Source organism: Triturus cristatus, chromosome 11 (assembly GCF_964204655.1).
Source record: "Triturus cristatus chromosome 11, aTriCri1.1, whole genome shotgun sequence".
Taxonomy (NCBI): domain Eukaryota; kingdom Metazoa; phylum Chordata; class Amphibia; order Caudata; family Salamandridae; genus Triturus; species Triturus cristatus.
Genome location: NC_140594.1, coordinates 437,183,062 through 437,210,865, shown reverse-complemented (window position 1 = coordinate 437,210,865; position 27,804 = coordinate 437,183,062). Strand labels below are relative to the sequence as shown.

General features: G+C 48.1%; 1 protein-coding gene and 1 pseudogene across 1 annotated transcript in view; both read right to left on the bottom strand.

Moving 5' to 3' along the window:
* SLC23A2 (solute carrier family 23 member 2) overlaps window positions 1-27,804 on the bottom strand; it is an 833,120-nt gene that overhangs the window by 643,639 nt on the left and 161,677 nt on the right. The gene's annotated exons all lie outside the window — the stretch shown is intronic.
* The window catches only part of LOC146784407 (serine/arginine-rich splicing factor 9 pseudogene), a 58,357-nt pseudogene continuing 34,622 nt past the window's right edge, over window positions 4,070-27,804 (bottom strand).

Here is a 27,804-nt window from a genome sequence, read left to right as displayed (position 1 = left end):
GCAACCCGCAACAGAAAGAGCTTGTGTTGAACTCAGCTGACCTCTTGTATTGGCCGAAGATCGTGCAGCCTGCACGGGATAATGTTAATTGCAGCTTTTGAAGAAAATGAAAGTCTGAATGACACTGCTTCATTAAAAAATAGTGAGACTTACTGGGTTTGCCAATGTTGGTTTGAAAAGCCTCCTATCTCCAATGTCAGATCTTTATCTCAAGTGCTGCGAGCTGCCATGCAAACCTTCAGGGAACAGGAGTCTCACATCAGGACAAATGGCATTCATAAACAATTTTGGTCACCAACACTACAACCAAAACTTTATGGGATCTAAGGTGTTTAAGAATGCCAGTTTGTCCTGATAAGGTGATTTGTACCATCATGTTGTTTACTCCAGGCTACCAACTCATAATTTCAAGCAGCATTAATTGTTGCTTCATGATCCTACAAAAAAAGATTGCTCTGGAAGCAACTTCCTACAGTCCTACTGCCTGTCCCCGCTTCCTAGGGTATACGATGTCAATATATGTTCAATGAAAATGGAAGTTGCTTCTATGGGGAACCCAATGCCTCGTTTCATTATGAATGTGACAACAAATGTGTGCATGTATTGCTACTGTTTGGAGTTTCATTGGTGGTTGTTCATGCTCAGTTTTGTCCATTATGTGATCCCCGGTGCCAGACTCATCACTTCTCAAGGGTGTGGACCTTAATAAAATATCTCCTTGTCCATAAGACAGGTTGCGTCATAAATCTACTAGTCCTGGAAAAAAATCCACTTGTCACTTTGATGCCACATAGTGTAGCGAGAAGCTATGGCAGGAATCATATCATATATAAGAGCTCTGATAATAGCCTCTCTGATTATGCCAGGGCTCACACTAGAGTAGGCATTGAATTTCTGCAGATCTACACACTAGAGGTGGAGTAACCGGTATGAAATAGCATGAGAGTTGTAATGCCCCTTTGAGTCTGTGCAAATGTGCATGTTTTAGGTGTTTAAACAGCTCTTCTCTAATCTTTTCTCTTACTGGCCAAAGGTTGGGAATTTACTCCGGACAGGGCTGTGAAAGAAAGGGTTGGAGAAAAAGTTAACCTGTAAACATTTGGGAGATTTTCGCAAGAGCAAATCGACACATGCATATTTACTTGTACTGAAATGCAGTGCACAGATATTTTCGAAGAGTACCATTTCCTGGCCTACTTCTGTAAAATCTTGTCAATTTATGAAGCAGTATATCTGCACAAATATAAGGACATATACAATGGGTTCATATTTGTGGATTTCTTTAAGAATTGGCTCACTAATTAGGTCTGAGGTTAACCAATGCCTTTTGTTTTGATTAAAATTCTATCTCTCCCTGTTTATTGGTTGACTTCACGGTGAGTGAACGCATTCTGCTCTTTCACAATTAGCATGTCAGCACACAAAGTTTTGCTCAGTGTCACGGCCTACTGTGGCATTGTGTGTTTTATGAGACCAAAAATATTTTAGCTTTTTGCCAATGTTTGTTATAATGGTGAGGGACTGGCAGTTCCCAAAACAAAGTCTTACAAAAACCATGTCCAAACAAGACACACATTGACAAAACCTAAAGGCTGACTACCAATGTTAAACCTATTGGCTTTGTCAATGCTAGTTTATTTTCATGTTTCCTATTATCTTGTTGAAACTGGTTACAATGATTTCTACTATGAATATTTTTGGAAATTCTAGCTGGTTTCAACACATTTTACTAAAAGATGCATAAAGGGAATGGCACCTACAATTTTACACTAGTTTAGCAGACTTTCTTTTTTTTTTTAATCTAGTTAAATTTTTTGGGAGCATTTTATTTTGAATGCAAAGAACCATCAATTTTGGTTTCAAGTTTCTCCAAATATTTGCATCTAATCAGCCAGCATTCTTACGCATTATAAGTAGCATCATAATGTTAAACTTTGCAACTATGTCTACACATTTGTACACTGTAACCAGTCAGTAGTACAGTCCAAGCTTACAATTTAATTAAATTTAATATTTGTAGGGCGCAACGAATCACCCCCAAGGGGATCTCTCGGCGCCTGGGAGGCAGATTACCAGAAACGTGAAGATCTAACAGAACAGCCACGTCTTAAGAAGCTTCTTAAATTGTAACAGGTTAGGACATGCTCGCAGCTCATCTGGTAGGCTGTTCCAGTGGGCGGGGGCTAGATGAGAAAATGCCCTCCCTCCCATCTTGGTTTTTCTGATTCTACAGGTGCGGAGCAGCCTTTGAGTACTAGATCTCAGGGGGCGCCCTGGAGAGTACCATTGCAACTTCTCAGTTAACAATGTAGTTCCAAGTCATTGTAGGGCTTTGAATGCCGGGCACAGGAGTTTAAAAAATATATCCGTATAGCGCTCACCCTAATAATAAAGGCTTTTTGTCGCTGCACCATGTGGCGCCAAAGGGACAAGAAGATTTATGAAGCAACCTTTTTTATGGACTAGGCCCAGCCAAACAAATGGGGCAGCGTTTCTATTGGCACAGGTGGGGCAATGCTGAGTGGTAGGAAATGTGTGGATTCCGGAAGTTTCCATCACAGAAATGTACGGAGTATGCGTGATTACAGCAAAGTTTGAAGTTTGCAGGGCGTTATGGATAAAACAAAAGCTCATGGGATCCACGCAAGTTAACCCATCCTAGATTCTCCAAGGTATCTAGTTTTCAAAAATGTACAGGTTTGCTAGGTTTCCGAAGGTGCCAACCGAGCTAGGGTCCAAAATCCACCGCTATTCCCTTTGCAAAAAAGGGTGAGTTTTGAAAACGTGATGTATCCAGGTTGCGTTTTGGGCCATTTACTGTTGCGGACACTAGGCCTAGCCACACAAGTGAGGTACCATTTTTATCTGAAAACATGTAAGAACATAGAATAGTAGGATATTTGTTATAACCGATGGAGTTTCACTGCATTTGTGCCTTTCAAAGGTAAGTCAGTATGTAAGAAATAAGACATCTTGAAAAATACTCTCCAAATCCTATGTTGGTAAGGGTATCCACAAATTCAGAGAAGTTCAAAGAACCACTGCTCCTAAACTCCATATCTTGTGGCCATTTCAGAAATACTAAAGGTTTCCTTGATACCCATTTCTCAAGTGTAGAAGTGTAGAGGAAACCTACTTAAAGAGGCAAAAACCATGTTGTTTGCTTTCACTTATGGTTTAAGCCGAGCATGGTGCTCCACTTTGAAGTAGGGACCTTTTTCCACCATTTGTACTGCATTTTTAGGTTATCTATTTTATACCTGTTATTTCAGCAGGAAACGCAGAAGCATGGTGGGATTAAATGTGTGTCTCACGGAATGTGGTTGTCATTTTGTGTTGAAGGCTGCTTCCATATGAAGATTTCTTTTTCCATTAAGACAGCCAATATGGAAGAGACTGGTTTGCGAATTGTTCTTTCTTGATCAGTGAGACTAAGTCTTCAAAATTGGGGCAATAAGATCAGGGAACTGTTGTAACAATATGAAGATGTACAGAGGTGGTTTTGGTAAAGATCACTTCAAGAGTGTTCCTGTTAATGTGTGCAGATTTTACCCACCATATTTTTGGGGAGGAGAGACAACCAAGTCAAGCCGGACATCTAAAGTCCAGGTGAACAGCATAATAAAACTAAATGGGTTTGGCTAGTTTATAGTGTCATTTCAGTATAATGTTCGGATGCCAGGTTAGGAGGATAAGAACACCAGCACTTAACTCTGTGTGGGAATCAGTATTTGTTGGCATTGGACACCTTTTGTGTGGTGGAGCCCAACATGTTTGCCTTGCCTGTTTTGGTGGGCTGTAGAATTCTCTGCACTTTGCCCCAGCTAACCAGCGGGAAAGTGCATATGCATTCTCCCCTTTCAACATGATGAGATTGGCATTTCTCTATTTGGTATATTTCACTTACCTATAGGTCCTTAGTATCTCACGCAGAGTGTGCCCAGCACCTATAAGCTAAATCAGTAGTGGGCTGCAGCACCCATTGAGCCACCAACTGTAGTGACAGTGCAAACCTGACTGCAGGTCCACCACTGTTTTCTTTAAAAAAAAAAATTATTTAAAAAGGGAAAGGAAATTTCAGACACTTACTCCACCAGGTCAGGAATGTAAATTCCAATCAGGCGGTCATGTCACATGTAAAAGAAAAGTCCAGTCAGCGGGATCAATAGGGCCTGAATGGAGCGGAGTTGCGGGGGGAGCCACGGCTTTGGTATGGAGGAGAGTCGCGACTCCTTGAGCCAGATCCAAACCTCAAATAACCATAGCTGGTGCTTCTCTCAGGACAAACTCGGAGATAGGCAGTTTCACCCTCGTGAGATCGAAATTTCGTGTCATCCAATTTACGCAGTGCATATTCCATATCTTCCTTGTGAAGAAATTCAACTACTCCCATCCCATCTTTCTGCACATCAGCATAACAGACATCTACAGCTTCTCGCATATGATCCTTTAGATCCTGCCAGCTACCAGAAGGAGGAAGTCCTGAAACAAGAACTCTGTACTCGGAGCGTCGGGAAGGAGGCCCATTCCTGCCGCGGGGACCACCCCCACCGATACCACCACGGCCTCGGGAAGCACTAAGGATACTCGACGCGCAGGCGACAGTGACCGTAATTGTAGCCATTCCTTCCATACACCGCATCTTCGGCGTCCCTGGGGTCTTTGAAGCGTACGAAGGCGAAGGGCACCAGGCCGCGCTGGTTTTTGAGCACGATATCACGGATGCGCCCGTATTTATAGAACAGGTCCTTCACATCTTTCTCGCGCACGTCAGCCGGCAGGTTGCCTACAAAGATACGGCCATCCTTCTCGCGATCCCGAGAGTGAGGTTCCGTATGAGACGGGACGGCACTTTTTGAGTGCTGACGAATATGGATGAGTTTGGTATCCACGAACCGCAAATGACGAGTATAGTGGGTGTACGCAGTTTCGCTATGCAGCCACGTATGGTTCGTTTCATTTTTGGGTTTGTTCATCCGAACCCTCGGGTTCCATTTTAGATACAGCATCCATTTTGTTTCTTGCCCTCAGGTAGCCAGCGAACGGGTTTTTTGTCCGCTTCGTGACCCTGGGACTTTCAAGCTTGCACGAAGGACACGTGTTTCTTTGAGGTGACTTTTACGATGAGGGAAATGACACGAGTAAGGCAGATGGCCCCGCTCAAGGCTCATCTTGCCGCTCCGGTCTATTGTTTCAGCCACGCATACATTAGACACGAGGTCTTTGACCCTTCTATCGAGTTTCCTTTATTGCCCCTGACACTCTTTTCTAACCTGTTGTGTATTCTTGTCCTTTCCTTGCATCTGTTTTTCGTCCTTCCTCTTAATGTGTTTATGGTTAGGATGGAATGTGTTTGTTGCGGAGGGAATATGTTTTTACAGTTGGGAACCGGCAAGACTGTTGTAATTATGTTCCGGCCTCCTGAAACATGAACGCGACCCTTTTGAAGTTTATTGTGGGAACTGAGTTGTAACCTTTGTTCGCCATACTGTGCTATGGCAAAAGCTTGTATAAAAGGAGCGATCCACTTCTACGAATTTGAAGCAGTCTCCGAGAACCTACACGTTGTGTACTTCTTGTGACCTCTGTATCCCTGCAGTAAATAAACGCTGATCTCTGACGTCGCTGGAAGTGTCCCGTGTCTCTGTGTTTGGTACGCCAGAACAGGTAACCCACGAAGGTTTCAGGTGTTGTTCCCTGGCACCGCTGGGTCTTAAGAATAACCCAGTCCTTCAGTTGGCGCCCAACGTGGGGCGACATCAACGGTACCGGTCCAAAGCCCGACGATCGTGAGGAACTTCGTGTGAAATCGCCGAGGGAAGGTGCACCCCGCTTCATCGATCCAGTTGTCGAAATAAGTGGCCCGACGCCTCTTCCCGCGAAGATCCCCGCCTCCTGACGGCTGCGACGGACCGATGCCCTGACTGTCGACCTGTTTTGGCGCCTGGCGTAGTCCTTTGTACGGCGAGACGCTCAACGGGCCTTCCTGGTGACGCCATTGTTCTCTCAGTTAAGTATTTGTGGGTCGCTCCCAGTGTTGCTTTGTTGTTTGCATGGTTCCATAGCATTCGTGGTTCTTAGTTGTTGGGTTTTTTTATTTGACGATTGCAATTGCCAAAAACCGAGGGTCTTGTAATTCGATAGCCCTTGAAGTTTGTATACTCGGTTAGTGTGCACGATGCCTGGCCGTAGTACTTTGTTTGGGTTTCTCAAATGTTGCAGCATGGATTCCCGGCTGGAGGATTCATGTCCGATACCTCCGGTTGGAACTCCAATTTACGAGCTCTATAGTCGTCATGGTGTGGGTCCTATCGTATATAATGAATATTGGGTCCGCTACACTAAAAATGATGGCGTCCTTAGTTGGCCATCTCATGGTAGTTTCGAGACTACCGTTTTAGATAACTTGGAAGCTAAATTATTTAAAAAGAAAGCTAGGCCGGCCATGTTTGGTTCCTTCCGGTTATGGCGGAAAGAGGCCAAGCAGAAAGAAATCAAACAGAATAAGAAAAATAAAAGAGAAGGTGTTATCACGGTGATGCGCAATGCAGAACAATATCAGTTAGACAAAGATGAGAAAGAGCAGGAAGTTAGTGCTCGGCTTCACCATATGGTAGTGGATAAATGTTATCCGGTGCTACCTTCTAATATTGACAAGACAGGTGAAGAAGCGGTGGAGGATTCGCTCTTGTCTTATCTGATGAAATCGCCACCTCCCTATGCTCCCGATGTTATGGGTCCCGTTCGTCCACCTCTTCCTCAACCCGCTGTTTTGGCGGCTGCTGGTCAGCCCGCCGTTCCTCCCGTACTCCCGAATCCCCTTGGGCCACAGATCGTACATCCTCTTGTTCCGGCTTCTCTCCCTACTGCGCCTTTCCAAGTCCCTCCTCAGCCTGTCATTCCCGTTGTTCCTGCTGCTGCGTCTACTTCTACTGTTTCCACCCCTATTGTTGCTACGCCTGCATCTTCTTCCTCTTCTCCTTCTGTTCGTAGTCGTCTCTTGACTGCTGTTGCTTCTCTTTATTCTCCGCTTTTTGGGCCGATACTTGGCTCGACTCTTTCAGATGTTGCTCAAAGACGCAGTCAGCTTCCTGATGGTAGAGAACGTGAATCGTTGGTAAAAACGGCACGTAGATGGATTCGTAACCCTGTTAAATACACCCCGCGTGTAGTGTTTGAAACGTTTTCTCAGTTTAATGTGCCCACGCAGCGATTTGTGTTCGAAGAATTGTGTAAGTCATTGAAAGAGGAGTGGGACGATGATATAGCTGATGATATACCAACTGAGGTTTCCGAGCTACAGCTTCGGTTTGCCACGGGTGTAATCGTGGGTGACAAAGTTCGAGAGGCCCTAGAACGCTTGTTATCGCTTCGATGTACGGTGCAACCTCGCGCGTTGTTTAAGGACGAGACTGCGGAATGGATGGCACAACCTGGTCAATATCCCATGCGGGAAGTTCCCCCGGTATGGATGCCAGGTGATCCTGCTGCTAACCCTCCTGTCCCAGGCCATTTCCAGAGAGTGTGGATACACCTCCCTTGGAAACGATCGGAAGTTTTACAAGTGAAGCAATCCTTGCCTGATCCCCGTAAGAATCCTGCGGGTTATTACAAGGAGCTGTCCCAATTGGTGGATGCTACTGTCATGAACCTAGCCGATATTGACATGTTGTTTGGCAATGTGGTGCCTCAGCCGATTTGGGCGAAAATTCGTCACGAGAATCACGTAGCCGAGCTAGGCGGTGACTGGGCTGCCCTTACAGCGGCAGATGCCCGGCAGGTCGGTGGGGCTAAACCTGAACAGATTATTGTGGCTTTGCCTCAGAGGATAATTACCCTCATGAAAACACTTATGCCAGCGATGCGCGTCAATTGGGACAAATTATCAGCATGCAAACAAAAGAGGGATGAAAGCGTTTCTGATTTCTTTACGAGATTTGAGGAAGCGTTTGTCGATCATAGCGGTCAGGACATGGGTTCTGAGGGTGGTCAGCGGCTGTTCGTTGATAAGTTTGTATCGAACTTGTTGCCCGACCTTAGCAACAAGTTGAAGAATTCTGAGAGTTCGTGGGCTGTTTCTACCACTGCCCAAATATTGGCTACGGCCCAATATTACGAAAATAGAGAAAAGGAGGAAAGTGAGCGCGCAGATAAGAAAACGAAGGATCTTAAAACTAAGGTCTTATTGCAGCAAGCCTATCCTCCGCGTTCGAATTTCAGTGATACACAGCAGCTAAACAGATCACAACCACAGTTCTCCAGATCGCAGACGCGAAATGTTTCGCCCGCACCTCGCTTTGTGCTGGGATATAATCAATGCGCGTATTGTCGTGGGGAGGGCCATCTGAAGTTCGATTGTCCGGTTCTCCGTGATAGGACCAATGGTGTGTCGGCTCGGGGAGGACGTAGTGGTCCTCAACAGGCTTCCCGTGGTAGAGGTCGCGGAGTTACCCAGAATCAGGCCGACCGCTTTGCCACGTCTTCGGACTCGCACAATTGTTTCGATCGGCGCGAACCATCGTCCGGTCGGTCTGCACAGTATCATGTGGATGATTGCTATGTTGAGTGTGATGTTGATGCGGATGGTATCTACTAGGACAGCCATAGACAAAGGAAGGGAGGAGTATCAGTTCCGGTTGATCAGAGAGGGCCTTATGTTGCAGTAGCCACTTTGGGCGTCGTTGAGCCTTTTCTGTTGGACACTGGTGCAGCAAAAAGTTCCATTATGCATTCGAAACTCCCTGGCGCGCCTTTGTCTGGCTTAACGAATGTTTCCGTTGGATTCTCTGGCGCCCCCGTTAGCAATCCAGTTTCTAGCCCTTTGCCCCTTACAATTGGGTCTCATGAGCTAGAAGCTCCTTTGATTTTGACTACTGGTTGTGGTGAGAATCTTTTGGGCTTAGATTTGTTGAAAAGGTTACATGCGACTTTGTACTGTTCTCCTACGGGTGTGGAACTTACGTTGGGTAAGAGTGTGATTTCCCCTATGTATTTATCGATCGACAAGCTCCCCTCGGCATTGAGGTCTCTTCCGGACTCCTTGTGGGCGACAGGTCCCAATGACGTGGGCCTGTTGGATATACCACCTTATGTTGTCCAACTGAAAGTTGGTGCGCGTTTGCCACGTATACCTCAGTATCGTATTTCCCTTGATGGTGAAAGGGCACTGTTAGCGATCATTTACGATCTGATCGGTAAAGATGTTATTGAGGAGACACGGGGTAATGTGTGCAATAGTCCCGTGTTGCCTATTCTGAAACGAACGGATCCCTCCAAGCCTCCTGTGTACCGTCTAGTTATCGACTTACGGGAGGTAAATAAAGTCGTTGTTCCGCAGTTTCCTGTGGTGCCAGACATTACAGCTTTACTGACTCTGATTCCAGCCACTGCCTCATGGTTCTCGGTGATCGATCTGAAGAATGCGTTCTTTAGCATTCCGATTGCTGAGGAAAGCAGAGATTTGTTCGTTTTTTCATTAGGTGGTCGTAGCTTCAGATTCAAACGCGCACCACAGGGCTACTGTGAGAGTCCATCAATTTACAGCCAAGCTCTTAAGAGTCAACTTGATGCGTTTGTGTTACCGGCTGGTGCAGCCTTGATTCAGTACGTTGATGATTTGTTGGTCGCTGCTGACACTGAACAGCTCTGTAGAGCCACTACAGTGTCTCTGTTACAGCATCTCTGTGCATTACATCATAAAGTGTCACCTTCCAAACTGCAATATTGTTGTCAAGAAGTTACCTATCTCGGTCACTTATTGTCAAAGGCGGGAAGAAGGTTGACCCCTGAACGAATTGCAGCAATTGCTCGAATGGCTGTGCCAACAACTCAGAGAGATGTGCGTGCCTTTCTAGGTATCACGTCATACTGCAGACAGTGGATCCCGAACTTTTCACTGTTAGCGAAGCCATTGGTAGCTCTCACGTGCAAGGACGTTTCGACTCCTTTGCCTTGGACGGAGGAATGTCAGAAAAGTTTTTCTGAATTACGTAATGCACTGTGTTCGGCTCCTGTGTTAGGCACTCCTGATTACAGTAAGCCTTTCACATTATACGTCCATGAGAGGGACGGTTGTGCGTTGAGTGTTTTAACGCAACAATTTGGTGATAAGCAGCGTCCGTGTGCATATTTTTCCTCAACCTTAGACCCAGTAGCTAGAGCGTTGCCGAGTTGCTTGAGGGCGACAGCGGCAGCTGCGGCGTCTATTCGACAATCCGCAGGTTTGGTCATGGATAATATGCTCATAGTAATGGTTCCGCATGCAGTTGATACGCTCTTGAATCGGACAAAGACTCAACATCTGACGAGTGCAAGGTTGTCTGGGTACGAGCTGACCCTTTTGGCAAGCCATATACAGATCAAACGTTGTAATGTACTGAATCCGGCGACATTGTTGCCGATTAATATGGAATCAGATGATGTGCTGCCACATGATTGTTATTTACGGACTGAGGAAGAAACAAAAGGTCGTGTGGACCTGAAAAACACTCCCTTGGCAGATCCCGATGGTACTTTGTATGTGGATGGTTCTTGCTTCAAATTGCCGAATGGCGATGTGACGACTGCGTATGCTGTGGTGACGTTGAGCACGGTTGTGGAAACTGCGAGATTGAACCAGAATTCCGCGCAAGCGGCAGAGTTAATTGCATTGACAAGAGCGTGTGTTCTGTCGAAGGGAAAGCGAGTGAATGTGTTTACTGACAGTCAGTATGCATTTGGTGTTGCGCATAACTTTGGAAGATTGTGGAGAGAAAGAGGATTTATGACATCGCATGGTACGAAGATCCAACATGGGCATCTCGTGAATGATCTTTTGGATGCACTTACGTTGCCTAAACAAGTGGCGATTGTTAAATGCAGTGCACATCGAAAAGTGACGGATGATGTTGGTCGTGGTAATGCATTTGCGGATGAAATCGCTAAGGAAACGGCTAAGAATATTGCGACTCGAATGTATGTTACGAGTTCAGTGAGGTGGCCGACGGAGACTGGTATGTGTGAAAATACCGTTGAGAGTGTGAAAGCAATTCAGAACGAAGCTACTGAAGCTGAAAAGACCAAGTGGAAAGAAAGTACAGGGAAATTGGATATGCATGGATGTTGGGTTGACCTGACGGAATGTCAGAGGTGGATGTTACCAGATGCGTATGTATTAGCTGTTGTGACGATGGCTCATGGGTTGTCACATATTAGTGCGAAAGGAATATGTAAGTTCTTGTCCCCTGTATGGAGGAATGAGGGTATTGCTAAGTGTGCCGAAAGAGTGGTTAAGAACTGTATGGTGGGGGGAGGAGCTTAGCGCGCGATCAAGATGGCCGCGTGAGCCTAGAGCTCCCGAGACCCTCGCTCCCTCCGGCATCTATCCTGTCTATTATCCTGTACTTGATGCCCGGACTATTGGAGAGGATCTGCTGCTGAGGCGGGAACCGTTGTCCGGGTCGAAATCGCCCACCGGAGACCGAAGATATACTGCCTGGAAGTTTGGGGCCTAATCCCCGCACGGTGCCCGGGACTTGCGTTGGCACAGTGCCCGTGCCCTAATTGAACAACAGCGGCCTGGACGGGGAGGTGTCGTCGGAGGTGGAGGGGACTTCACTTTCGCTTTCGATTTCGCCTTCCAGTCTCAAGGGCGCCCGGGACGGGGCGTGCGCGGCGCCAGCCACTGGTTGCATGCCCATTTACCCTGTACGGGCCTGGAGATTGTCTACACGGTGGATTGAGATGTCGACCAGGTCGGACGCCGAAAAGCTGAAGCCCAAGAACACCAGGCGGGGCACCTCCACCCAGGCTAATACCATGGACCGCTATGCCCATCAGAGGGGGTCCCCGGGAGAATCGGGCCCGACGTCGGAAGCCTCGAAGGACGCGGCGTCCCCCTCCACAGAATTAACCCTGCAGGACATCATGGGGGCCATCGAAGGGATGAAGTCCTCGATTGGGCAGCAATTCGAGACCCTGGCACAAAAAGTAGATGCCATATCGATAGATGTCAACCTGGTTCGGGCCGACCTCGGCAAAACTAATGAGCGGGTTCAGTCCTTGGACCTCAAGACTGCCGGCCTCCTAGGCGATGTCTCCGGCCTCCAGCAGGAAGTCCGTACTCTCCGGGCAGCAAATGATCACTTCGCCCGCCGGCTGGAGGACTTCGAAGGCCGTGCTAGGCGCAACAACGTCCGCATCATTGGGGTCCCGGAAAATTCGGAGGAGCAGTCGGTGGACCTGTTCGTGGAGGACCTGGTGGTGAACCATCTGGCACCCAAAGGCCTTAGCAAGTTCTTCACCGTCGAACGGGCCCACAGAGTTCCTGGCGGGAGGCCTAAGGTGGGGGCCCCACCAAGGCCGATTGTTGCCCGGATCTTTAATTTCAGGGATCGAGATGCCATACTACAAGCATCGCGGATGGCCGGCCCGCTCCCATTCCAGAACACTACTGTAAGCTTTTATCCGGACTTCACCCAGATGGTGCAAAAGCAGCGGCAAGGCTTCATGGCGGTCAAGAGGAGACTGCGTGAGATGGGACTAAAATATGCCATGCTTTTCCCTGCAAGGTTGCGGGTGGTGTTCGAAGAGCGAACTTTCTTTTTTGAGGCACCCGACATGGTCGGAGACTGGTTGGACACTCTGCCCCAAGGGCGGCATGGCGTGGAACGCTCTGGTGGCGCTGATGGTGCCGGTGACGAACATTGACCCGGGACTTAAGTACCACGACTCCGATCCCTCCGGGAGGTTGATAGTCCGGGGGGTGGCGGGGGCGGTAGGGGAGCTTTTCCTCCTCTGGGGTTCTTTCCGTAGACTAGTTTTATAAGGGGCGACAGGCACACTGCAAGTTGGGGGGCACTTTAGAGCTTACGCAGGGGTGCAGGGTGGGGGGTGGGTGGGGTTTGTTGTTGGGGTTGTTGTTGTTTTTGGTTTTGCAAGGCGTCATGATGCAAGCTCCTGTGGTTCGGGTCGGGTTCCACGTGGGTGGTGGTGGTCTCCTTACATGCTGGGATGGGGGGTAGGGGCCTCAAAATACTCAGTTGGAATGTGAATGGCCTGGGGGATCGTATTAAGCGTGGGATTGTACTGCAATTTCTGAAGAGATGTGCCCCTGATATTGTCCTCTTGCAAGAGACGCACTTGATTGGCAACACGTGCCATGCACTCAATCGTAAAGGCTATAAGTTTGTTGCGCATTCCGGGTTCACCTCGGGTTCCAGAGGGGCGGGAATACTAGTCAGGTCCTCTCTCCCATTTGAGGTTGACTCTACTACTGTAGACGATAGGGGGCGCTTCGCGGCAGTAGCGGGACGGTGGGAGGGCAGGACGCTGGTTCTGGTGTCGGTTTATGTCCCCCCTGCATTACAGCCCACTACCCTAGCGGACTTAGAGAGGACATTACTGGGTCTCCCAGAGGGCGTGTTGGTGGTGGGTGGTGACTTTAATGCGGTCGGTTCAGGCCTGCTTGACAGACACCCGCAGAGGATTTCGGGGGGGGCTCAGAAGTGGCTTCCTGATTTCATAGACACCCTAGGGCTGGTTGATTGTTGGAGAATGTTGCATCCCACACAACGGCAGTACACTTTCCACTCAGGTGCGCACGGCAGTCTCTCTAGAATTGATTACGTCCTTACTTTGGCCGCGCACGCTTCTAGTGTCTCTGAGGCCAGGCACATGGCACGAGGTATTTCTGACCATTCTCCGGTGTGGATCTGTATGGATGTTGCCAGAGGAGTGTGTGGTAGGGTGGCCCCAATTAACCCGTGGCATCTCAGAGACCCTGTGACTCGTAGTGCGGTACTTAAGGCGATCGACCGTTATTTTCGAGAAAACCTCGGTTCGGTCACGTCGGCGGTGTCCTTGTGGGAAGCATTCAAAACCGTGATTCTGGGTGAGGCCCTCTCCTTGATTACAGCGGCCAAGCGTCGGAGGGACGCGGAGGTCGCCCAGCTTGAGGCGGAGATCGCAGACCTAGGGCTGGCCCTGGGGGGTGAGGTCACGGAGGAGGCGCTGCACGAATTGAGCCTTAAGCAATCGGAGTACAGGGCCCTCGTGACTGACACAGCCAAGGCTCTGAGTAGGGAACAGCGGGGCCGTCTGTACGACGTCGGGGACAAGGCCGGGAAATTGATCGCGTGGCTGGACAAGAAGGAGAGGGTCAATCGAGTGGTGCCGGACCTAGTGACGGAGGCTGGCGCCCTGGTCACGGAGCCGGAGGACATAGTCCAGTGCTTTGCGGACCACTTCCGCACGGTCTATACATCCGTGTCGGACAGGCCTGTGGAGGACTCATGTGCACTCCTGCGCGATCTCGCCCTGCCTTGCCTCTCCGACGTGGACAGGGACGACCTTGATGGCGACATCACGGTCGATGAGATCGCGGGGGCGATCCGTTCTTTGCGTCCGGGCAAGGCCTCGGGTCCGAATGGCCTGCCCATTGAGCTCTACAAACTCCAGCCGGACAAGATCGCTCCGCATTTACGAGCCATGTTTGTGGAGGCGCGGGCGACGGGTTCCCTCCCGCTCGACCAGCGCCTGGCAATGATCGTGGTCATCCATAAAGATGGCAAGCCCAGAGACAGGTGCAGCTCATACCGGCCGATCTCGCTCCTTAACGCTGAGCCTAAGATCCTTGCTAAAATCCTCGCAAACCGGCTAGTCGGGGTGATCGGTGACCTGATCCACCCCGACCAATCTGGATTCATCCCACATCGGAATACTGCGTTGAATCTTAGGCGCATTCATGGTGTGATCGCAAGGGTCGGGACGATGCGGGAACCGGCCGTGGTGGCGGCGCTCGACGCAACGATGGCATTTGACACGGTTGAGTGGGCATATTTGTGGGCCGCGCTCGCGAAGTTCGGCTTCGGGCCCGGATTTGTGGGCTGGGTGAGGCTCTTATACGAAGGACCTCTCGCCAAAGTTGCGGTTAACGGGAGGGCCTCCAATCCCTTCGACTTGGGAAGGGGTACCAGGCAGGGTTGTCCCCTCTCGCCGCTGTTGTTCGCTCTCGCCCTTGAGCCGCTAGCGGCATGGATACGGTGGCACCCAGACGTGAGGGGGATTCGCTGGTCCCCCGACCACGAGGACCGCATTTCCCTCTATGCCGACGACATTCTGCTCTATCTTACCTCACCCCGGAAGTCCCTTATAGTAGTCTGCGACATCTTGACTTCCTTCGGGAGGAACTCGGGGCTCACCATCAACTGGGGTAAGTCATATCTATACGCCCTGTGTGGAGACGCTCCGGTTCCCCCGCGGAATTGCCCGATCCAGATCGCCCGGGAGGGCTTTCAGTATCTTGGGATCTATATTTCAGCCGACCCCACGGTACGATATGAGCGAAACTTGCTCCCTCCGCTGGCGCGCCTGCGGCGGGACGTGGCAGGCTGGAGGCGGCTGCCGCTTTCCCTCCTCGGTCGTGCGGCGCTCTTTAAAATGATGTCGCTTCCCCGCTTTCTCTACGCCCTGCAGAACACCCAGGAGCTGGTCCCGGCCAGTTACTTTCGGGAGGTGGAGAGTCTACAGCGTTCGCTGCTGTGGGACGGCCGCCCGCGTATAGCGATAGCCAAACTAACTCTCCCTTGGTATGACGGTGGTATCGCGCTTCCCGACATCCGGAGATACTATTGGGCCTCCCAACTGTGCGCAGTCAACCACGGAGTCTACGGTCCTGCGCTTAGCCCCGGCTTCGCTATGGACCGGTGGTTGTTGCGGGGTGGTGGCTATTATAGAGCACTCTATTCAAGGGCCCCGGCTGGATCCCTCACGGGGCCGACCGGGGTGGCGGTGCACGTGTGGAAGGCAGTCACGAACTCCCTGGGGTGGAAGGATAGACTCACACTGGCCACTCCGCTGTTTGACTCGGACATGCTGGGGAAACTCTGGAACTCTAAGGGTTTCGACAAATGGGACCTGATTGCTATCTCCAGGGTGGGGGACATGCTGTCCAAGGGACGGATTAAGTCGTTTACAGAGCTGCAGACGGAATATGCGCTAGAGGGCACGGAATACTTCCGGTACGCGCAGGTACGTCATGCGCTGCGGTCGGTCCTCGTTGAGGGGGAGAAGGTGCCTGAATCCTCCCCGTTGGAGGACCGGATCTTGGACGGCCATGTGCCGGAGAGCACAATCTCTCTCATTTACAAGAAGCTGGTGAACGTCCGTACCGATCTCCTCCTGGGGGTGCGGGACCAGTGGACTAGCGACGGTCTTGAGTTGGACGATGAGGACTGGCAGTGCGCTGTCTCCTCCCCGAAAGAGGTTGCCATCCCCGCCAGGTTGCGGCTGGTCCAGTTGAAGATACTCCACAGAGTCTATGTCACTGGTCCCCGGTTGGTCCACATGGGTTTCTCCGAGGACGGGCTGTGTAAGAGGGGCTGCGGGATGGTGGGCACCTTTCTGCACATTATATGGGAGTGTGGTGTGATTGCGGAATTGTGGAAGCAGATTCATGTTGTGATGCAGGAGGTCACGGGTATTGTGTTGCACTCAGAGGCGCGGCGCTGTCTCTTGAACGTGTGGGGCCCTACAGACTACGATGCTGCGCAGACTCAATGGGTGACCCTTGGTAATATGGTGGCCAAGCGGGATATTGCACGATTGTGGGGATCCCCTAGCCCGCCCACCCTGGATGCATGGAAGGATAATATGGACTGGTGCATGTTTCGGGAGAAAACAGTGTATTGTGCACGGGGGAGGCCCAAGAAATGGCACAAGGTGTGGGGGGGGTGGAACCAGTATAGGGGGTACATCTGCCTGCCTCCGGCCACTGACCCACCAGAGGAGCACCTTTCCCCCTAGCCCCACTTCTGACTTGAGTTTTGCGGATGAAATCTGATAGAAAGTTAGTGCCTCTGCCTCTCCCTCCCCTCCACACTTGAGGGCTGTTCTGATGGTGGATATGGGGCCGCCGCATCGGTGGGATCTGGCGCGAACACATGATGTATATTGCCTTGCTTGTTATGTTCTTCTTTAAAAATCGAAACCTTTTTTCTCTCCTGCAAGACAGCTGTAGAAGATTACACATGTTGATTGACGAGCTGCCGAACCTCCGGGTTGTCGGCTGAATAGCTGTGTATCTGAAATATCCGAAAAAAAAAAAAAGAACTGTATGGTGTGTTTGATGCACAATCCTGGCAAGGGCACCCCCACTCCGCCTGGTCATTTCGCCCCTCCTGCTTGTCCCTTTGAGGTTATCCAGCTGGACTTTATCCATATGGAGAGATGCAATAACCTGAAGTATGTTTTGGTTGTGGTTTGCGCGTTCTCCAGATGGATTGAGGCCTATCCTCTTAAGGATAATACTGCCCTGTCCACAGCAAAAATCTTGCTGAAGGAGTACTTTCCTAGGTACGGAATGCCACGGATTGTATGGTCGGATAATGGGAGTGAGTTTGTGGGAAGTGTAATGCAGAGTGTGTGTAAGGGCCTGGGAATTCGACAGAAATTCCACAGTGCTAATCATCCTCAGGCAGCGGGTTTGGTTGAAGGGTACAATGGTACCCTGAAGCTGAAACTCGCTAAGGTTCAAGCTACGACTGGTCTGTCATGGCCTGATGCCTTGCCTCTGGCTCTCCTATCGACCAGAGCAACCGTACACTCTCGAGTAGGGCTTAGCCCATATGAGATTGTGTTCGGTCGCCCTGCGAATATTTGGGGAGTCCCGAGGCCTAGGGCTTTTGATAGTTTTGAGTATCCAATGTTAGTTGATTACTTACATGATTTGACCACTAAACTACGGTTAATCCATCAACAGGTCCTTGAAGCTCTACCGGCGCAGACAGAGGGTCCTGGACACCAGCTCCGGCCAGGAGACTGGGTGGTTACCCGAAATTTTGGTCGAAAGCGTAACTTGGAGCCAAGATTCGTCGGACCCTATCAAGTCTTATTGACGACGAGGACAGCGGTTCGACTGGAGGGTCGGAAAAACTGGGTGCATGCCAGCCACACAAAGAAGGTACCGATCCCCTTACCAACTGACGGTTGGGTGAGGACTGGGATTTCGGCCACAGAAACTGAGACTCCTTTGCACTTTGTGCCATTTAGTGACGCTCAACTTGTGGAGGAGGATTCGTCACTGCCAGATCCACATGTGGAGTCATCAGTAGTAGGGAACCCAAGGTCTGACTCGTTGTCCACTTCATCGAACACTGTTGCGTCAGCTGAACAATTGTTTGTAGAGCAAACTCGACCTGGAAGAAGTCGATACTTTCTTCGTTCAAGGACTAATAAAAAGTAACAGTACAGTGGTTTTTGACGTTACGAATATTATGGACAATTACATCCTTTCTTTTTGAGTTGTTTGTGCTTTTCCACTGCTAAGAGACTTGTAATAAATTTGAACGTTTCGTGGAAACCTCGCCATCCGGGTCACCGTAGGGCCGTGCGGGTACTCCTTTCTGTTTAGCAGGTTTCTGACGCTAGGTTGGTTACTTTTGTCGATCTCTGGGAACTCCTGGGGATTGATAATCGCTACTCAGAACGAAGTGCGTCAAGTACGTCACGGACGGTTTGTAGAGGATGGCATTCTCTAAGCTGTTGGAAGAAGAAAGGGTGTTGGCACAGAGATCAGAATTATGGAGGGTTGTACGAACAAAATGTTTTTTGTTTCAGGTGTTTCTACTGTTCCTGGCCTTATCTATGTTATTGGTGGGTGGAGTGTATTTCGGAGTGCCGTTGTTCTTGCCTTCTGTTTCACCTACCTTTTCTCCTAACCTAAGTTCCCTCACCACTGTCTCCCCACATTCCTTTCATCCTTTGCCTCAACATGAGCAGGTTAGGCGTGCGGAATTCATGAATAATTCCTTTGTTCAACTTCTACATCAGCATCAGTTGGTGGTGAATACTACCAATTGTTGGGTATGTGGGTTAATGCCACACACCATGGATAGGGGTATTCCGTATTTGGTCCTTCCATACAGCTCCCAGGGTTCAGCTCGAGCATTCCAAACTATGTTCCGTAGTGCACTAGATTCCTACCCCAGTCGAGAGCCACGGTCTGTCAATTTTGGTCCTGGGCCGTACCACAAGCCTTTGGCGATAGCCATAGCAGATCTGGATAGAGATATTTTTGATGCATCACTCATTCCAGATGAAGAAGTGCAGGCCTATAAGGATCTGAGTGAGACTGAGTATAGTACGTCAGTGGGTGATAGACAGCTTAAGAGCTCGTCCCCAATATGGATTGTACCGCACCTTGGTAATTTCTGCTTGAAAGGTTTGGGTCGAAATCCAAGAGCACAACTTGGGAACAGTGCTTGCACTGATACGTATGTCCTACCGATGCTCTCCTCCCCTGTTTTTCTGACTGCTAAGGGCACCTATTTTGTATGTTATGAACGCGCGTATACATGGTTACCCCGCGACTTTTCGGGTACCTGTTATATTGCGAATCTTTTACCTCCGACTTTCACAGTTGCTTCGGACTACCACAAAACTAGAGTCGTGAGAGGCGTTATTAGCAAAGAGGATACTGCTGGTCAAGAAGCAGGAGACTTCTTTAAGGGTTTCTTGCCGTTTTGGGGACCTATGGTTAATAGTAGGAACCTAAGACAGTTGACCCGTGTGGTAGAGTCGACTGCTAATATTACTGCAAATGCCCTTGGTAATCTAACAGCTGAACTACAGGCGGATAGACTCATGACGTTGCAGAACCGTATGGTTCTAGACGTTGTTCTTGCAGATAGAGGGGGTGTGTGTAAAATTATCCATTCGAGTTGTTGCATTTTTATTCCTGACAATGCTCCAACTGTTTACCAAGCCATCTCGAAGTTGCACAAGATTTCCGAGTCCATACACGTGGACGAAGGTAATTGGACGCTCCTGGGATGGTTTTGGGGCCTGATGTCAACCTGGGGTTGGAAGATTCTAATGATCGTAGGGGCTGTTGTAACGTTTCTGTTCACGTGTTGTCTTTGTGTACAGTGTGGTCCTGCCTTATGTGGCTTATGTGCTGCGACGTGTATAAGGCGGCCATCTGTTACCAAGGAGACGTTGATGAATAGGATGATGTTCCAGCAGCAGCTGAACGATCTGATGAATATTGATATAGATTCCGATCTTGACTAGTGCTTGCCTACATGAGGGCAAAAGGAGCGTCTGAGGTTCCGTATGAGACGGGACGGCACTTTTTGAGTGCTGACGAATATGGATGAGTTTGGTATCCACGAACCGCAAATGACGAGTATAGTGGGTGTACGCAGTTTCGCTATGCAGCCACGTATGGTTCGTTTCATTTTTGGGTTTGTTCATCCGAACCCTCGGGTTCCATTTTAGATACAGCATCCATTTTGTTTCTTGCCCTCAGGTAGCCAGCGAACGGGTTTTTTGTCCGCTTCGTGACCCTGGGACTTTCAAGCTTGCACGAAGGACACGTGTTTCTTTGAGGTGACTTTTACGATGAGGGAAATGACACGAGTAAGGCAGATGGCCCCGCTCAAGGCTCATCTTGCCGCTCCGGTCTATTGTTTCAGCCACGCATACATTAGACACGAGGTCTTTGACCCTTCTATCGAGTTTCATTTATTGCCCCTGACACTCTTTTCTAACCTGTTGTGTATTCTTGTCCTTTCCTTGCATCTGTTTTTCGTCCTTCCTCTTAATGTGTTTATGGTTAGGATGGAATGTGTTTGTTGCGGAGGGAATATGTTTTTACAGTTGGGAACCGGCAAGACTGTTGTAATTATGTTCCGGCCTCCTGAAACATGAACGCGACCCTTTTGAAGTTTATTGTGGGAACTGAGTTGTAACCTTTGTTCGCCATACTGTGCTATGGCAAAAGCTTGTATAAAAGGAGCGATCCACTTCTACGAATTTGAAGCAGTCTCCGAGAACCTACACGTTGTGTACTTCTTGTGACCTCTGTATCCCTGCAGTAAATAAACGCTGATCTCTGACGTCGCTGGAAGTGTCCCGTGTCTCTGTGTTTGGTACGCCAGAACAGGTAACCCACGAAGGTTTCAGGTGTTGTTCCCTGGCACCGCTGGGTCTTAAGAATAACCCAGTCCTTCAAGAGCTACCGGGTCTGTCTGCAAGAAGCGAGGGAAGAGAGCGGGAGCAGCAGCACGCGGGCCGGTTGAAAAGAACAAAGTGGGCCCAGCTGCGCTGCAGAGGCTGAGAAGACCCCAGCCAGGCCGCACACCCAGCCCCAACGAGCCAACGAGCAGGCAGGCCCGCAACGCCATGCGACCGCCCGCCGAGGAGTCCTAGCGTGCAGGCCGCCGCAACCTGAAGCAAAGAGGATGGCCGGCTTCGGTGCATGGGGAGACCGGGACTCTGCTGGCCCCAGTAGCTCTCGGGATCGCGTGAAGGATGGCCGTATCTATGTAGGCAACCTGCCGGCTGACGTGTGCGAGAAAGATGTGGAGGACCTGTTCTATAAATACAGGTCCACCACTGTTTTAAAGTGCAAAGTCAACTGTCAAAATAACCCCGTTTGACAGGTCAAGACATTTTTTTTCAAATATTAATAAGTCACTCCTAAGTAGGCCTAATTACCCAGAAGGCAGGGTGCATGATATTTAAAAGTAGGGCTTATGGAGGTTTAATGATACAAATGTCCTATCAATGAAAAGGTCCCAAAAATTAAGGTCACTGTAGTAGGCTTCACTGTTCAATAGGAAAGCATTGGGATACAATATTATATTTAATTATGTTATCTTTGGCTATTAAACAGGTCCACAACACTTGTAAGTACACAAAATGGAAAGGAGGGATCGATATCTATAATCTTTTATAATAGGGGACTATCAATTCTCCTATAATAGGGACAATGTCCTGTAATTCCATATCGTGCTTAAAAGAGGCTACGATCACATACCATTGAAAACATGATTACATATTTTAATTATAGTTATCCTGGGAGATTCTTCATCCTGTTTTATCACACTATTTTCAAACATACAATATACACATATATAAACACATATATACAACAGTTATATACAAGAGACAAGGAAAAACAGACAATATTCATAAAAATAATACGTAATAAGTAATTCCTTTTCACCCAATAAGTCAAAACAAGAAAGGAGTGTCCACCTATTCCGTACAGGAAGTACACTCTGAGGTAGTCCTATTAGGTACAATCGGTTCTACTTAGTCCTGAACCTGAATTTCAAGATTGTGGCAGGCAAAATACATTTCGAAATTCATTCCACTAATTTCATCGATGCGGTCGCGTTTCGGCCTCCAGGACAATCTTGGCCTCCTCAGGACAGGGTGAGTTAAGGACTTAAGCAAGTCGAATCTGGGTGCCTAACCTCGCACCAGGACGTTATTGTGTAGAACACTTAAGCGAAACTAATACGCCTAGAAGAATGCACTACTATACAGGTCAAAGGCCACTTCATCCGAAGTCAGGAATATTTCTTAGTCGAGTCGTGAGTAAATCACTCGGCTAAATCGCCAAAACGTGCCAGCCAGACAGGTCCAACATTAATTGTTGGACTTTTCAAAATACTAATTACAAGTCTTACTCAGTGTTGAAGTCGAATTTGTAATACATGTTGTGGAAAAGGTACTTTTATAAAGTTACCTTTTCCATGAAGGAAGCCTCTCTAGACCCATTTGCATGAGCCCCAACTGTCACCTGAATAGCCCCCTGGATGAGGTGTGGTGTGAAAACAGCTCCCAGAGCAGCACAAAGGCCTTGGGGTTGGGAATGTGTGTCTATTCCTCTGAAAGGATGACAGCTGGGCTGTGCTCAGTAGCCTGATTAACCTCAAAGAGACCTACTCTGTCACAGGCAAAAGTTAGTCGACTCCTAGGCAGGGCCCGCCTTTGCTGCCTGAGACAGGCACCAATCCCAGGTAGGAGAGGAGTTACCCCGAGACCCAATGGAACGGTTTGCAGTAGGGCACATAGAAATGCTGCAAAGGTGAGTAAGGGTATCCTGGGACTTTTGCTCCATTGGTTATGGAGTGACCAGGCGTTTCAATCAACCGGCTGGCGCCATACATAAATATGGCATCCCCAGTTCCGTCCTCAGAACACATTCTAGACCTTTGGAAGAAGACAAGAGGACTGGACCTGCTATCTGTGACCTGAGAACTGCTTAGAAGATCAAACCTGCTCTTCCCCTTGTAGCTAAGACAAAGAAGAGGTTGAAGAGGATAATAAGGCTGACGACCTTTTCAAGCAACAGGGACACACGCTACAAGAGGCTTTTTCTGCAGCTGACCAGCTAACCCGTTCCAACTGGTTCCAACTGGACCCACTTGCTAGCATCTGCTGCAGTAAGTCGTGAGCACCCCCCGTCCCCTCCAAGTGCTGTCGTCCCCAAGGTCCTGAGGCTCTTGGCTAGTGTCAAAGGGCACTCCTCCTAACTTTTCCTGAAACCTCAGACTTAAAAACTATGTTAAAAAGACCCTCCGGAGGACTGGGACCAAACTGGCAAGCTGACCAGACGAAGGTGAGTTGTGCTGGGCCAAAGATTCAGGCTGCTCCTACTCGGAGCTTTCCACAGCAGCAAATCGGCTATAAAGGGTCATCGCTGGGAAGGTACCGGCATCGTGGAGATTGTTGTTTAGGTGCCATTTTATTTATTACATTTTTGCTCTATAATATAAATTGTTTTGGGATTTTTCTTGTGTTGTGTTTTGAATTTATTGCTGTTTTGGTACAGCATAAATACTTTACAGACTAACTCCAAGTTAAGCCGGTCTATTCTATGCCATAGCTATCAGGGGGTTGATCTCAGGTTAATTTAGTGGCTTTAAGGGCTCCCCCTGACAAGGATTACGGTTATTAGTTGTGGAAGGTCCTCACCACAATCAATTAACCCCAATTTTCTTTTTAATGCATTCATATAGTGTTACAGAGCTTTAGTATCAGAGCTGTATCATTGCAGTGCTCTATATGCTGTAATATGGCTTCCATGTCCAAGCTGGAGTATTAGAATGTTACTGGTGAAGCACTGCAGAAGCGCTGCAGTTGTGGTACATTGGTGAGATTTTATTTTTTATGAGATTTCATTTTTTTTTCTATTTTTGCGGCAGTAATGTAACACTGTAGCATACTAGTTCCATACTTGCAATTTAGTACAAGAGTTCAGTCACAGCTGCAGTGCTGAAGTGAGCTGAAGCTGTGTAGCATTAGTGTAGTGTTAACGTTTACATTGTTTTTGTATTTAATCATGTAGTCTGGAAATGTATAGGGTGTCGTTGCTTGTTGCAGACAGGAGAATAGAAGGGCAGAAATGCCCGGGGAACAGAATATGTCCTCAAATGAAAACTACAGTCACTGAAGCAAAATAGCACGCGTTCACTCAGTAACTGCATTCCTACATCCTTTGTTTGGCCCTTAATTCCCTCATGCGCTTAGTAGATCGAGCCTCGGGTGGCAGTGGGGAGGCGGGTAGTGGTGTGGTGTACAGATCAACAGCAGGAAGATTTTAATACTTTAAAAAAACAACTTGAACAGAAGAAGACATTTGATGTTACTAGATGAAACTTAAGCCATTTCGTTTTTTAGAGCCTGGATCACTGGCCACCCTCACCATTTTGAACAGGTGCAGCAGCACTGAGCCTGAAATTGCACAACGCCTGGTGCATGAACATTCAATACCTTTTCAAAGAGATTGGGACCGGTTGCCTGTTTACAGCATAGTCACACTGGCAGGGCTACTCCAAATAACAATGATCTTCTCGGTGAGGGCCATTCTCAAAACATGTAACATCAACAAATCTACACAAACAGCAATTCTTTAAGGGAAAACAGCCAGATTTTCCAGATGGGGGATTAGGAATGCCACCTAATCAGGAATGGCGATTCGACTCACATATTAACAATCTCATCCACCTATACATTCATCTCGGTGACTTAAGCATCAGACAAGAGATCTGTCTGTAACCTAAATGTCCTTAATGCCTTAACTGTTAATGTTCTGTGCGAGAGGTAAGCTAATACTAGTCTAACCTGCTGGATCTTTTCTATGGGAAATGGAAGATTTCTTGTTTTGCCTTCTGTGAGCGAGGGAAGCTTTCTTTTCTCCGGTCGCTCGGTCCCTCTTCTGTGGGGAAGTTACTCTTGCACTGCTGCTGCCCAATTGGTACCCGACATGTGATAGGAAAAACCTGTGCTGATGCTACCCTAGCTGTACCTGTCCTCCGAAATTGGTAAGCTACACTGTTTCTGCGCAAGATGTACCAGTTCTATGAAGAAGGGTATGTTCCACCTATCCTGTATGTGCAAGACAACTGATTCATACTCCTTCTGCTACTACCACCTGTCCTTAACTTATTTGTATTAAGGAAGGTTGTACTGCTGTTGACCAAGCTATACCTCTATTGTGTTGTGAAGCTAGAATAAAACTCCCCATTACACATTAAAACAAACAATTCACATTGCCAATGCTTGTTTAATGCATGACAGGAGTAAGAGAATGAATCCCGGCTTGTTTCATGCGTAAAACTGGTTTTGAAAAGGATGAAACTATTTAAAATCAAAACGGGTAAACCAAATAGAGGTTCAAAACCCATGTATCTTGTTGCTAATGGGTTAAAATTAATACTCCCAGGAAAACAAGACATTATTTATCAAAACAAATGCGAGAAGCAGCAGTTAGTCGTGTCTGCAACCACAGAGAAAGGTAAGACGACCTGTCATCCCCGCTTTCCAAACAGAACCTCAGTCCAGAAGATGGTGAGTTTTAGTTTAAGAGCTTATAAACCAGTGCTTTAAATGAGCCGGTACTCACAGGTACTGAGTATCGGCACTTTTTATTTTTAACCTCCTGAGTACCGGCACTTTCTCACTGCCAAGGAGAGTACCAGTACTCATTACTGATAGGCTCAGTGGTACTAGCGCTGCGGATGAGGCTGTCTGAACGCCACTCTCACAGCCAAAGGGGCCACTGTAACCCTGTGCTGAGCCACTGCTGAATTCTACAGCACGACCCGGAGGCGAGGATTAGGCTTTTCTTTCTTCACTTTATTTCACCAGCAGCTTTTCAAAAGAAAACAAACTCAAACATAAACTACATTTCCCATGAGACATTGGGAAAAGAAACAGAAAACAGTTCATCCAATCGGAGTTCTGCTGCATGTATAACGAACCTCGAATACTCTCCATGTCCCTCTTTCTTCGCTGCTCAAGCAGCATTCAGATAAGTGCACCGTCTCATAATCACGTGACTTTTACAGTTGTTAGCGTGTGTTTGATTCAGCAATATATTTCTCGACCACTTTATTGGCTTGTGTTATTTTTTGTCTTACCCCTTCCGTTCGGTCTATCATTTGCCCCTTGGTGTTTCATCAAACTGATGAGACAAGGGGTCGAACACTTGTGGGCATGCAGAGTGAGGCTGATCGTCTAGCTCAACAGTATTCTGATCATGAATCAATGCCCACGGCGCCTCTCTTTACATTTACAGATGGCCGTTGACCTCCTGGGTAGAATTATTTTCCCAAATGTTTAAGGAAAGATTTGTGGCTGGACAGATACCGGAAAGTTGAAGAGGGGCGATTATCAGACCCATCCACAAGCGGGGAGATAGATGATCCCAAGAATTATAGATTCATAAACTTATTAGATTTAGGGGACAAAGAATTTTCAAAAATTATATTGGAACAAATAAAAGAATGAGCAGAAGAACATCATATCGTGCCTCGGAGCAGGGGGGCTTTAAAGAAGGGAGCTTTACCATTGATCACTGTTTTGCCCTTTGGTCCATCTCTCGAAAGTCGGTGGAAACAGGAGGGGAATTATACTGCTGTTTCATCTACTTCCAAGCAGCTTTTGATCTGTGGACCGTAAAAATATATGGGAGATGCTAATAAGATGGGATATCCCAAAGCATCTTCTCGCTATAATCCAGGAGTTACACAGCAATAACTCAGTGCAGGGTATCAGCGACTCTGAGGGTACCCTAACAGATAAAATAATAGAGAATGAACTAAGACAGGGTTGTGTCCTGGCTCCTATCCTCTTTTCCATGTTTATTAGCCAACCTGCCATCAACCTGCCAACCTTGGCCTTTAAATAAGTACCTGTCTAGTCCCAAAATGGATGGCAAACATGAAGCCAGCCTCCTTTATGCAGACGACCTGGTAATTGTAGATCAGGCATAGATAGGCTTACAAAGAAAATTGGATAGATTTAGGGAATACTGCAAGCACAAACAATTGGCGGTGAATATGGAAAAAGCAAAGGTTTTGTGTTTTGGTAATAAAACCACAAAGTTTAGATGGTTCCTAGGCCCCTCAAAATTGGAGATAGTAAAGGAATTTAAGTATTAAGGGGTCTGGTTCGATTAATCACTAAAATGGGACGTCCATTTGGACTCATTGATAACCTTTTTCACTCTATTTTTCTTGTTGTGGTCTCCCTTCCTTTGTTTGCCGCCCCACCTTTGTGATTTATATCACTATTTTTTATTGTCTTGTTTTAAGTTGATGGCAGGCTTATTCGCCCTTAGATGTTGGAAAAACAAGAAAGTCCAGTGCTCGGTCCTTCTGAAGATGGACAATGTGGCGGCAGTATGTACGTCAATCATCGGGGGGACACGGTCAAAGACCCTGTCGGGCCTCGCACAAACGCTATGGGAGTACTGCTTGGCCAATCAGAGGTCTCTGTCGACAGAGTATCTTCCGGGCAACTCCCATCAGGTGGCGGATTTGCACTCTCGCCATTGGAGAGATCAGCCTTTGGAAGTTGCATCCACACCTCTTCCGGCAACTCCAGGAACAGTGGGGTCTGGTTTCCATGGATCTCTTTGCGTCTCGTCTGGACTTCGAACTCAACAGAACTCCCAGTTGGAGACAGGACCTCTATGCAAAGGCCACGGACGCTTTCCTTCAAGACTGGAGCAGGGAGTTGGCTTAT